Source organism: Rutidosis leptorrhynchoides, chromosome 3 (assembly GCF_046630445.1).
Source record: "Rutidosis leptorrhynchoides isolate AG116_Rl617_1_P2 chromosome 3, CSIRO_AGI_Rlap_v1, whole genome shotgun sequence".
Lineage (NCBI taxonomy): Eukaryota > Viridiplantae > Streptophyta > Magnoliopsida > Asterales > Asteraceae > Rutidosis > Rutidosis leptorrhynchoides.
The window spans coordinates 445616642-445629104 of NC_092335.1; positions in this window are offsets into that span (position 1 = coordinate 445616642).

Below are 12463 nucleotides of genomic sequence, written 5' to 3' on the forward strand. Positions count from 1 at the left end.
ATATAGAAAATTGTCAACGAAAAACGTTGGTGAAATCATAGGTGTATTAGTAAACGTTGTTTTTGAACCACAAGATTTTATATTTCCATAACGTTGATTATCTAAATCGTTTACATTCCAAAATTGTTATTCGTTTGTGGAGCACCCAATTATCAAGACTTAACTGTTCACGTACCCCGTTATCATAGTGTTAGAACCTACACTATATACTCAAAAATATATTCCATCCGCTAACGGTAGCGAACCGTCCGAATGAGGGATTGTCAAGCCCGTATGGATCCACACAACATAAGTTCACATTTACACCCTGCAAGTGTAACTAATGATAATTGAATTGAGGCCTTTTTGTTCTAACTCGCAGGTGGAATGTTTATTTTCGTACTTGTGTTCAAAGCATAAAAGTATGATACGTATATGTTTCTCATCCCATAGTTTAAAGAGTAAAAGTTGTTGAAAAGGTGGGACTATGATCTCACCTTGAGTGCACGAGAATAAATATACTTCACAAAGTTAATGTGTGTAAGAACGAATGCTAGTCTTAACCTAAACAATAGGTTGTATCAATATCCGTAAAGTATAAATTCGGTCAAAGTGTTCAATTAGTCCTATGGCTCGTTACGACTCGATTAATATAGCATGTGAGTTAAATTGTCAAGTTTCATGCAAGATATAAGTATAAACGTAAGTTAGAACGATTGCATAAGAGTTTGGTTAAGTTTGACTAAAAGTCAAACTTGGTCAAAGTCAAAGTCAACGGGGTCGGGTCGGATTTCTGACCATTACACATAAAAACGTAATCATATATAAGCATGTTGGCAAAATTTCAAGTTAAACGGAGTTGCGAGTAAGCGGGAACGAAATTGCAAAAATCAAAAAGTGGCTTTGATCAGGGAGAATCTCGCGATCGCGAGGGTCCAAGGCCAAAAAGCTTCGCAATCGCGAAGTGGCCAGCTTCAGCAGCTATTTGCTGTATTTTGACTAGTGCACGAATTTATCTTCAATTAATCATAAAACATAAACCGTAAACATTTAGAACATGTATCTTATATCGTTGGAAAGGTAATTTAACAAGGAACACAACTAAACACATTTCATCAAACAAAAACATCATTTACAATAACCGATTTCTCATCAAGTGATCATTAAAAGTTCGTTTTCAAAGTTTCAAGTTCATAAAATGCATAAGATGATTCCGGAACTTAATACACACATATAATACGCCGTTTCGTAGGTAATTACGCATACAATACTACTAAACACTTACAAACAACATTGCAAGACTTTTAATGCATCAAAAATCACATTCAAAGCTACTAAACCCTAACCAAGAATCACAAATTCAATAATCATATTAAGGAAGTTTTTCTAAGTCATCCAACATACCAAATCGAAACTAATGATACTAGTAACACAATTAAAACATGAACTTTAACATATAACATCATTTAATCAACCAAAATCAAGGATTTGACAAACCCATTTCAAGTGTTTATGCTAGTTACTTAAAATAACGAGATCGATCATACAAATTACATATACGACATCACAATGAGCCATAGACACTAATTAACACCATTTCAAGTCTATAAAACGAATTTAGAGAAATCTAGAGTTTTTAGAAAGTTACCCAAAAGTGATGAAGTTAGTATCAAAATGTAGAGGACGAAGAGAGGATTCCAAATATGCAATCGGATTTGTTGTAAGCTTTCTAGATGTGAAATATATGATGAATCTTTGTTGAAGATGAAAAAGATGCAAAAATGGAAGTATTATATGAAAGAAAATGGAAAAGAGAAAAAGAAATGAAATGAATGGAGGAGGTGAAGTGGTTGACTAGTTGACCTAGTCACCACTTTGGCCACTTGACACTATTAGTCCATCAAGTTTGAAAGCGGGTGCGTGAATTAACCAAACGAATTAATTTAAATACGCGAGAGTAAATGGAAAATCTTATAATCACATAACGGAAATATTAAGAACGTTAGTTAACGGAAGGTACGAATTTAGATAACTAAAGATATTATCTAAAATAAACGGGCGTTAAAATAAATTTAACGGAAAAATGCGGGATGTTACAAATATTATGATTGAAATCTTAACCAACAGGTCCGGTTTTGCTAATTGGGCTTGTTGCCACGTTTAAGCTTACTGGGCCTTTTGTGCCCGGCAATGATATTTGGGCCTTACGGGCCTAGTTCAGCCATTTGGGCCTTTCGGGCCTGCTTAAGCTATTTGGGCCTTTTGGGCCCGATTCGAATCCAGTTTTCTTTTGATACATCAATCTATTATTCATTACAAGTACAATAATTTTAAAATTTTAAATTATAAAACAAATATCAAATATAAAACATAATATTGATCACCGCATTACAATTACAGTAATATTGTTTCAATCAATATAACATCACAAAAGGAACATGTTTAACATCAACAGATCATTGTCTCAAACACACCAACACATACATCAACAAATTGTTTCAAACACACAAACTCATAAAACAATATTCATGTTCAAACATTCATAATCAAATCGGCCAACATTAACAAACACACAAAGTCTTCAACCCGCCACCATCCATCTTGATCAATCATCACGTACCACCTACATTTAAACTATCTATGTATAAGCATAAAGGTGCACATAATAAAAATAATCTTAATCTTAATTATTACAAATTGAACAAGGACATACCTCAATTAACGCAGTAGGCCAAGCAATAGACGTACCAATGACGTCATGAATGTACACCAAATGATCATGTGGCCTAAACAAAGCTTGATCTTTATTTATGGCCACTTGAACCTCGACCTCACACCAATCAGGTGAAATTTTTGTCCCTCAAAACAACCGTTCTTGGATCCAGTCTCCTCAACCTTCCTCAACCGTTTTTGGTTGATCATTATGAGACACCAACAATATAATGTCCTATTAAGTACATTTTTATGCAACCTCAAATTTAAGGGTCCTAATAGTCATATGATAATTAGGACCTCAAATACCAATTGTCCTAGTATTGTGACCTTATTATCTTGTTAGTTGATCATTATGAGTCACCAACAAGATAATGTCCTATTAAGTACATTTTTATGCAACCACAAATTTAAGGGTCCTAATAGTCATATGATAATTAGGACCTCAAATACCCAAGCGTCCTATTTTTGTGTCCTTATTATCTTCTTAGTTGATCATTATGAGACACCAACAAGATAATGTCCTATTAAGTGCATTTTTATGCAACCACAAATTTAAAGGTCCTAATAGTCATATGATAATTAGGACCTCAAATACCCAAACGTCCTATCTTTGTAACCTTATTATCTTCTTGGTTGATCATTATGAGACACCAACAAGATAATGTCCTATTAAGTACATTTTTATGCAACCACAAATTTAAAGGTCCTATATAGTCATTTGATAATTAGGACCTCAAATACCAAGCGTCATATTTTTGTGACCTTATTATAAAAGTGACCCAGCACGTTGGAGTATAATAAGACTCACAAATAAATTGTCCTATGAAACATATCAACTGTCCTATGAACACTTATGATAATATGACCAAAAAAATTATGTGTCCTATCATATAGATTTTTTGACACCATGCGACTCACATTCTAAGTGTCTTATAAAAATATAGAATAATAGGACCCCAACAAATTATGTGTCATAATATACACAAATTTATAAGCGTAAGGCATAAAGGGACCCAAAAATCATGTGTCATATTCTATAGCATTTTAGGACCCCACTTTATAAGTGTATCACGTTTTAGGACACCACTTCTTTTGCCTGAATCATATGGGACCCCAAAAATTTTCCCGTCCTATTTTTTGGTTGCTTGGGACCCTTTTTTACCGGGTCCTAAACGAAGGGTCCTATAAAGCCAGTTTTCTTGTAGTGAGGAAATACAGTAATACAAACCAAGTTGCTAACACAAAGATACAAAACGAACAAAGGACCAAATTAGGCCAAGCGGATGTTGTATGAAGATTGCTTTGTTCCTTGCCGACCAAAGGGCCCATAATGTAGCCGGGCAGATTAACCTCTAAATTTTCGAAGCGTTGATATTCATTCCGTAGAAACAGTCCGAAGTGAATCGCGCAATAAAGGGGAATGATCTACCGAGCTTCCCCCACCTCGAGGAATAAAATTATGTGTGCTAAGACCGTATCTAACCAGGAGGCCCTTTGAATAGCTAGTATATGAAAAATCAATACTTTTTTATTAGACCTTATCATCTTAACCCGTAAAAAAAACAAACATGAATAAAATTCAAACAGCTTCGACAACAGAATATTGAAAATCGAGAGTCGAGGTCCAAGCCACGTAATCATCCTTTAGAGGGCAAAAATTGAACTACGCTAGAGAAAAAGAATCAATTATGCAACCGCTTGTGATTCCAATTCGGAAGATATTCGGGAAGCCATGTAGTTCTTTAAGTCTAATTGGTCTCTATTTTATTTTCATACTATAAGTCGTACATTTATTTTTGTGACATTTAATCTATTGAGTTTTTACTGAACCGGTGTACAAGAAAGCGGTATAATCAGGTGGTTTGTTTTCTTGGGTAATGGAAGAATTTCTTTGAGCAGATTGATTCAAAAAACTTGAAGCTATCGAAAGTTGTTAAAGGACCGAGGTAAATTTTTTCGTAAAAAGAGGCTAACCAGTGGAGGTACAAGAAAATGTGATAGCGTGTTCGGCTTGTTTTTTTGGCGGTGTAAAAGACTCTTGGAACAAATTTTATTGGAACGTGGTTGAAGTGAACATTGTGGCTATGGAGGTTCAAACCGAGATGGCTGTGGACGTGACCGGGAAAGAGGTCGGGTGGTCCGGGATAAGTCGAGATGGTGTTGATCGTGTCCGAAAAAGCCGCGCTATATGTTACAAGTGTGGTGATCGAGTAATGTGAACTAACCAATTAAGGGAGTGTGAAATAATAGACTTGAGCCCAATTCAATCTCAAAAGTTAACTCAAGTGGATGAGGAACTCAAGCTATTAAAAGCACCACAATATTATTACCCAAGGCTGATGTGGGATGATTTACTCAACACGCCCCCTCACACGAGACGCAGATTACTGCGGGCACGGTCCCAACATCAATGACCGGGCGTGGTCCCAACATCAATAACCGTAGCTCTGATACCATGTGAAATAATAGAGAAATCAAATATAAATAAAAAACGCTCTCTAACAAGCCGCTAAAAGAGAAATTACAACGGAGAAAGGAGCCATGAGTTCCAATTGGAAACTACATGGCCCCTATGTTTAACCCATCTAAACGAATAGGATCTAATTACATCAAATAAATTAAATCTACTACAAAAAGGTTCGTTAAATACGATTCCGTTCCGAAGATGCCAAATAACCCAAAAGAAAGTCACCACAACAGCAGTCAATCGAATCATAGAAGACGCAGATAGAGTCGCGTTCCCGATCCAACTATCAAATTCTTTCCACGATGACAAAACGGGCATGCTACAATCTGACCATAAACGAATCTTTCTCCAAATTTGTCTAGCCACTGAACATTCAAAAAATAAATGTGCGCGTCATTCAACACCGTTGATACAAATTGGGCAATTAATAGAATTAATCTCTAAGCCTCTAGCAGAAAGGTTCCAACGAAGAGGAAGAGCATCTAACTTTAAACGCCACCAAAAAATATTTATTTTTTTATTACCCAGGGTCGATGTGGGATGATTTACTCAACAGGGAGTGATTGTTGGATTAATTGGTTATGTTCAAATAAAAGTGCATGGTGCAACTTTGGTTTAATGAGTAAATTAATATTTAGGATATTGAAATGTGTCCCAAGTTTGATTTAGTAGTTTAATCAGTATGTAGATATAGTTTTTAGTTTAGCTCATAGGAATCGGTAGTAATTTTTTTTTTTTTTTTTGAACGGCAATATATTTTATAGAAAGCTAGCGAGAAGCTAAAGCCAAAAAATTACAAAGAAAAAAGGAAAACGAACAAGAAAATACATGAAACAAAAAGCCAAAATTAAACAAAAATTACAAAGGAAAAGAGAGCCAGGATGTCCATGAAGGAGCCAATTTACTTCTTGCTTTGAGCCATGAGAAAGAAGAAAGTCGAATATTATCGAACAGTTCGTTTTCCTTTACCAAATTAGAGTCATGCAAAGTATCATTTCTTAATCTCCAAATCCACCACAGCGTAGCAAATTTGAGTCATTACAAAGGAATCGGTAGTATATTGACCGATTATTAAGGGGTAAGTGAGAGTTACTAGTTGACTAGTGGGTTAAAATAGTGGAGTAACTTAAGAATTTTCTGTTTATGTACGTTGCTACATAGCCTATTTAAAGCATGTAACTAATGTTGAATAAAATACAAGTTAAGCAAAATGTAGTCATAGTATTGGTTTTCTTAAACAAAACAACTTGATATAATCTTGGATAGAGGTTTCGAAGTGAGAACTGGACATTATTGAGAAATCATGATACATGTTGAGTAGCCAATGAGGCCTTGCTTCATTGGTATCCATGTTTCATGGATTCGAGAGTGACCCAGGTTCGAGTCTAACAACTAACAACTAACCTTGCCTTTCAAAAAAAAAAAAAAAAAAAAAAAAAAAATGATACATGTTGAGTAATTTATCTTTTTCAATTACTATTACCCTATATTCACATGTCAGTTGTTAGGAGTTCGAATAGCGATATATGCCTTATTATGATTCTAGTATTTCACGGGATCATGTATCAAGAGCTCTAGAACATAAATCAAATCAAACTCCTACTCTTCATCTCAAATTTTAATTGTCAATTTTAAAGTTGTTATAAATTGATTATCAACTTTTCTAAATAGACGAACTAGATAGTGGCTCGGGCCCGCTTCGTTGTATATTAGCAACATCATACTTCAGGGTTGGTCAAGTACAGTAAAAAAAACTCTGTAATTTAATACTCGATAAATTAATAACCTCGATAAAATTAATAATTTGTCCGATCCCAACTTGAGACCAGTACAAATTTGGACCCCAATCGATAAAATAATAAGATAATAATTTTTTTGAAATCATAATATAAATATACTGGTCTCAGCGAAACTATAAATTAATAATTACTAAATGTTTTTTTTTTTTAAATCCCAATATACATTGAAGTTGACAAGTTCATTAATGTGTGAATGTACATACATGAAAATTTTGAAGGTTCTTGTTTATGTTTTATTCAAATAGGTAAAGTGAACGGACATGATAATTTCGAATGCCGATGCATTAATTTGAGACTTGCTCACAAATATAAGCCAATTTTTTAAATTGATAATTTATTAATTTATCAATATAATAATATCTCGCTAAATTAATAAAATATCTCGGTCCCAACATTTTATTAATTTATAGAGGTTTCACTCTATAGTGAAGGGCCTATTTCATTGCGTCAAATAATTGAGCCGTAAAAAATAGATATTAAAAAAAAATATTTATGTTTGCAAATAATTCAATAGAATTTTAATATTTAAATATGATACGCTTAATGATGTGTGCGAGGTGTAGCACGTAATACTATTAATTTTTACTACGAAATACTATTAAATACGATACAATTTTTCACAAATTATTTATTTATTTATAGAATGAATATACATAAACCTTGCTACAACACTTATAGGCAGTGTACCTAATCGTAGAGTAGTGTAGTTTTTAGTAAGTTCGGTTCGTTCCACAGGGAGCTAGCTGAGTTTAACGCTATATTTATTTTAAACTATATTTGTATATGTGTGTGTGTGTGTGTGTGTGTGTGTGTGTGTGTATATATATATATATATACATATATATATATATATATAAGTATTATTATTATTATTATAAAGGGGGTTTTTACCGTTTAGTGACCGGTTTGTCAATTTTATATCTTAAGTCACAATTAAAACCTAATGTAAAATATTAAATATAAATACAACTTAATTTAAAGCGTAAAGTAAATGACGATAATTAAAAGTGCAATAATTTGAAGTACGAAAAATAAAATGACGATAAATAAAAGTGCGATGAGATATAAAATAAAGGAATTATGCTTATTTAAACTTCTGTAGTCATGATGTTCGACGTGTTGATTTTAATTTATTACCATGGGTTAATTGTCCTTTGTCCTGGATTATTCGATATGTCCATCTGGTTTTTGTCCAAAACAGTCCATCGGTCATAAATATAAAGTGCGAGTGTCCTCGTCAAATTACCCTTATACCCGAAGTCAAATATTCCAACAAATTGGGGACTTAAACTGTAATAAGGTTTTAATACATTATTAATGATTACACCAGGTTATCGACTGTGTGCAATCCAAGGTTTTAATACTTTATTAACAATTACACCAAGTGTCCTTGTATGTAATCCACCCCTGTTTTAATGAGTCCATTGACTATTAATCCATCCCCGTGTCCGGTCAAATGAACGATTATTAGTATTTATAAATATTCCGCCCATCGTGTCCGATCGAGTGTATGTGGTTATTTATAATTACCTCAAATTGTAAATCTCTATATTAAATTAACGAACTATCATTCAGTTAAACAAATATAAAGCCTATTAATAGCCCATAGTCCAATTTCCACAAGTGTCGGTCTTTTGTCCAAACCCCAATTATGGTCTAAAGCCCAATAACCCAGTCTTAATATTTAGTCCAACATCACGATTACTTCGGCTTAAATAAACATAATAATAACTTAGCTACGAGACATTAATTTAAAAAGGTTGAACATAACTTACAATGAGTATTAATCGCGTAGTGTTACACGGACAGAATTTCGACTTATAAACTTAAAACATTCGCCACTATAACCTTATTGTTATTAACTTAATATTAAAATTATAATTATAAAATAAATATAAATATATTTGAGAGAGTGCAGAGAAGGATGATGAAAATTGTGTCTCAAACTCGTCCGAAAAATGCTAAATTTATAGACCTGGCCTGACTTCTCACTCTATGCGATCGCATGGAGTTTGTTCCTTCAGGCCATGCGATCGCATGGCCTTCTTTTCCAGCTCCAAATGCTTCCAAAAACGTGGGCAGCTCTTGATTTATTTATTATATAATATAATATATATAATTTTATATAATTATATAAATATTATATTATATTCTTGTGCATAGTTGACTTGTAATTTTAGGCCCGTTGCGTTGCGCGTTGATAGTTGGTTCAGGTCCTAGTTTCGGATTTTTGAACGTCCTTTCGTACGCTTAGTGTGATGACCTGGAAATTTCTGACCAAATTTAAACTTTATCTTTAACATTTCCGACACGTTAAGCAAAGTCTTTGAAATTGAATCCCAAAATTTTGAACTATTCAATTACCATTCGATTGTTCTCAATGATTCGCGAACAATTATATATATATATATATATATATATATATATATATATATATATATATATATATATATATATATATATATATATATATATATATATATATATACATACTATAACTTGAAAACGTAACAAAGTGTTGAGTATATGATACTGTGTATTAACCTTATTGGTTTGATTATCTGATAAGTTAACTAAAACGTTTAAGATGAACCAGTAAAACACTAATTTGCTACAGTATTTTCGAATTGCTACAGTACCCGAAAAACTACAGTGTTTTCGAATAGCTAGACGATGATTTATAGAAGTAACTTTGCTACAGTACCCGAAAAGCCACAGTGTTTGCTACAGTAACTTTGCTACAGTAAAACACTATTTTAAAATGTATTTTAACAAATAGTGAGACGATGATTTATAGAAGTAAATGACCAAAACACTCAAATGTATAAGTTATATTTCGAGTGATATAATTTAGGGATAATTTAAGGCTATATTTTGACTAAGGTACGTGTCCCAAAATGTAATGTACAAGTTTTCTCAGCGTACGAAGGGACATTCGAAAAACCGGAACCGAGACATAAGTCGCGTGATGACATACAACTTATCGGAACAAAAATTACGAATTAACTATGCACGGGAATAAAATATAATATATAATTAATTAATTTAAATTATATAATATATATATATATATATATATTATAAAAATATGTCGACGAGCTAGTTGCCAAAATTTTGTGAGCTGTAAAAGTGGGCCATGCGATCGCATGGCCATTGGCCTTCAGAACCTTGCGATCGCATGGGGTCTGGGGACAGGCCACAACTATAAAAGCTCGATCATTTCTGCCTCTGAATTCATTTTATTATTACTCTGTAAGTATTTATATTATTTATATTATTATTATTATTATTATTATTATTAAGATTAATATTATTATTAATCTTATCATTAATATTAGTAATATTATTACATAAAATATTACGACGAGGTTATGGGCGTGTCACTTTTCAAACGGGTTTTCGAGCGGGATAGAGATAAGAAAACTATGGGTTATAGCTATGGAGGTTATGGGTAATGTTCAAGGGTATTATTCTCAAGTCAAACCTAGTGTTTATCATCTTCGTTGCGTCTACGTACTTTTCTGAAATATTGAATCACAATATTGATACGTAAGCATTTATATTTTATCTTTTATAAATTAATAGTGTATCCATGTCTAGTGCTCGAGTATATATGTTTATGCATGCTTGTATACTAAATTTCGTCATTAAACAGTTTATAATGAATCACTAATTAAATACATATACTACTGGTAAAAGGTATATGATATACATGTTTTTGGAAAGCTGGCGAAAAATCAATAACTTTTCATTTAGATATCGAATAGTTTCGATGAACGGATTAAAAGATATGATCAACTGAATTATGATTGACGTTAATTGAAATTTCTTTTGAATCTACAATTAAGATTTAAACAACTTGTTTACGAGATTGATAAATTGGATTTTTGAATATTACCAACCGAGTAAATGACTGCTTATATAAGGTATGTCTCGTTTTGGTGAACTATTTTCAAAATTGACTTTTTGAAACGACTTTGGATAACTTTTGTATGTCGATCTCGAGCATTAGGATTATGATATACTATGACCAGACCTAGCTTGATAGACATTTATTGACCAACATATGTTCTCTAGGTTGAGATCTACGGTTATTTGGTAATCCGAGTTTCAGTCACATTTTGGTGAACGACTTTATATGCTGCTGAGGTGAGTTTCATTGCTCCCTTTTTAATTGCTTTTGCAATCTATATTTTTGGGCTGAGAATACATGCAATTTATTTTAAACGCAATGGATACAAGTACATACTAAATTTTACACTGAGTTTGAACCGAAAATCCCTTAGCTTTGGTAACTAGTAGCTGCCAGTACATAGGATATGAACTGGTGGGCGCGAATAACAGTATATGGATCTATAAGGCTTGACATTCCCGTCCGAGCTAGAGAGCTAGCCTTTTAACGGACATGTGTTATTTGAGTTTAGGACACGATGGTTTGCGTATATTAAAACGAATGGGGTATTTATCATTATAACGTTAAAGCTTAGTTATCAGGGTGCTCTGTTATGTAGAATCTATTGTTAAACGTTTCTGGATGAAACAACTGAAATCTTGTGATCCACTTTTATATACAGATTATGCGAAACACTAAAACTATGAACTCACCAACCTTTGTGTTGACACTTGTTAACATGTTTATTCTCAGGTTTCCTAGAAGTCTTCCGCTGTTTGCTTATATGTTAGACAAGCTATGTGCATGGAGTCGTACATGGCATATTTTTCACGGAAACGTTGCATTCACCAAATCATCACCATGTATCTTATTTTGACTGCATTGTCAACGGAAGTACTATTGTAAACTATTATTTACGGTGATTGTCTATATGTAGAAATCATCAGATGTCGAAAACCTTTGATTTAAATATTCATTTATGGTGTGCCTTTTCAAAAGAATGCAATGTTTACAAAACGTATCATATAGAGGTCAAATACCTCGCAATGAAATCAATGAATGACGTATTGTCCATATAGATTTGGAGTGATCGTCACAGTTGGTATCAGAGCATTGGTCCTAGTGAACCAGGTCTTGCATTAGTGTGTCTAACTGATAATTGTTATGATGCATTCGTAAGTCTGGACTTCGACCGTAGCTGCATGTCAAAAGTTTTGCTTATCATTTTTTTGTCGGAAATTACCTGTTTATCATTCTTAAGTCTAGACACGTTCTCCTGCATTTATTGCATAAATAGTGTATAGACAAAAATTCATATCTTAGTGTATCTGTTACTGTAAACTTTTCCTGACATCTTCTGAAAATTTCTCCATGATTTATGGAATTTGGTATTATATATACATATGTAAATTATGTATTGAAGAATACCAAACTAAATTCTATAATCTAATTCATATCAAAAAAAAAAAAAAAAAAAATCATCTCCCTAATTATACAAGATGGATCCCGTATCTAGTTCAAATTCCTTAAACTCTGACAGCTATTCCGATATGTATATTCACCAGAATTCCGAAGACAGTGTAACCGGAATGGATCAACCAATTAGCCATC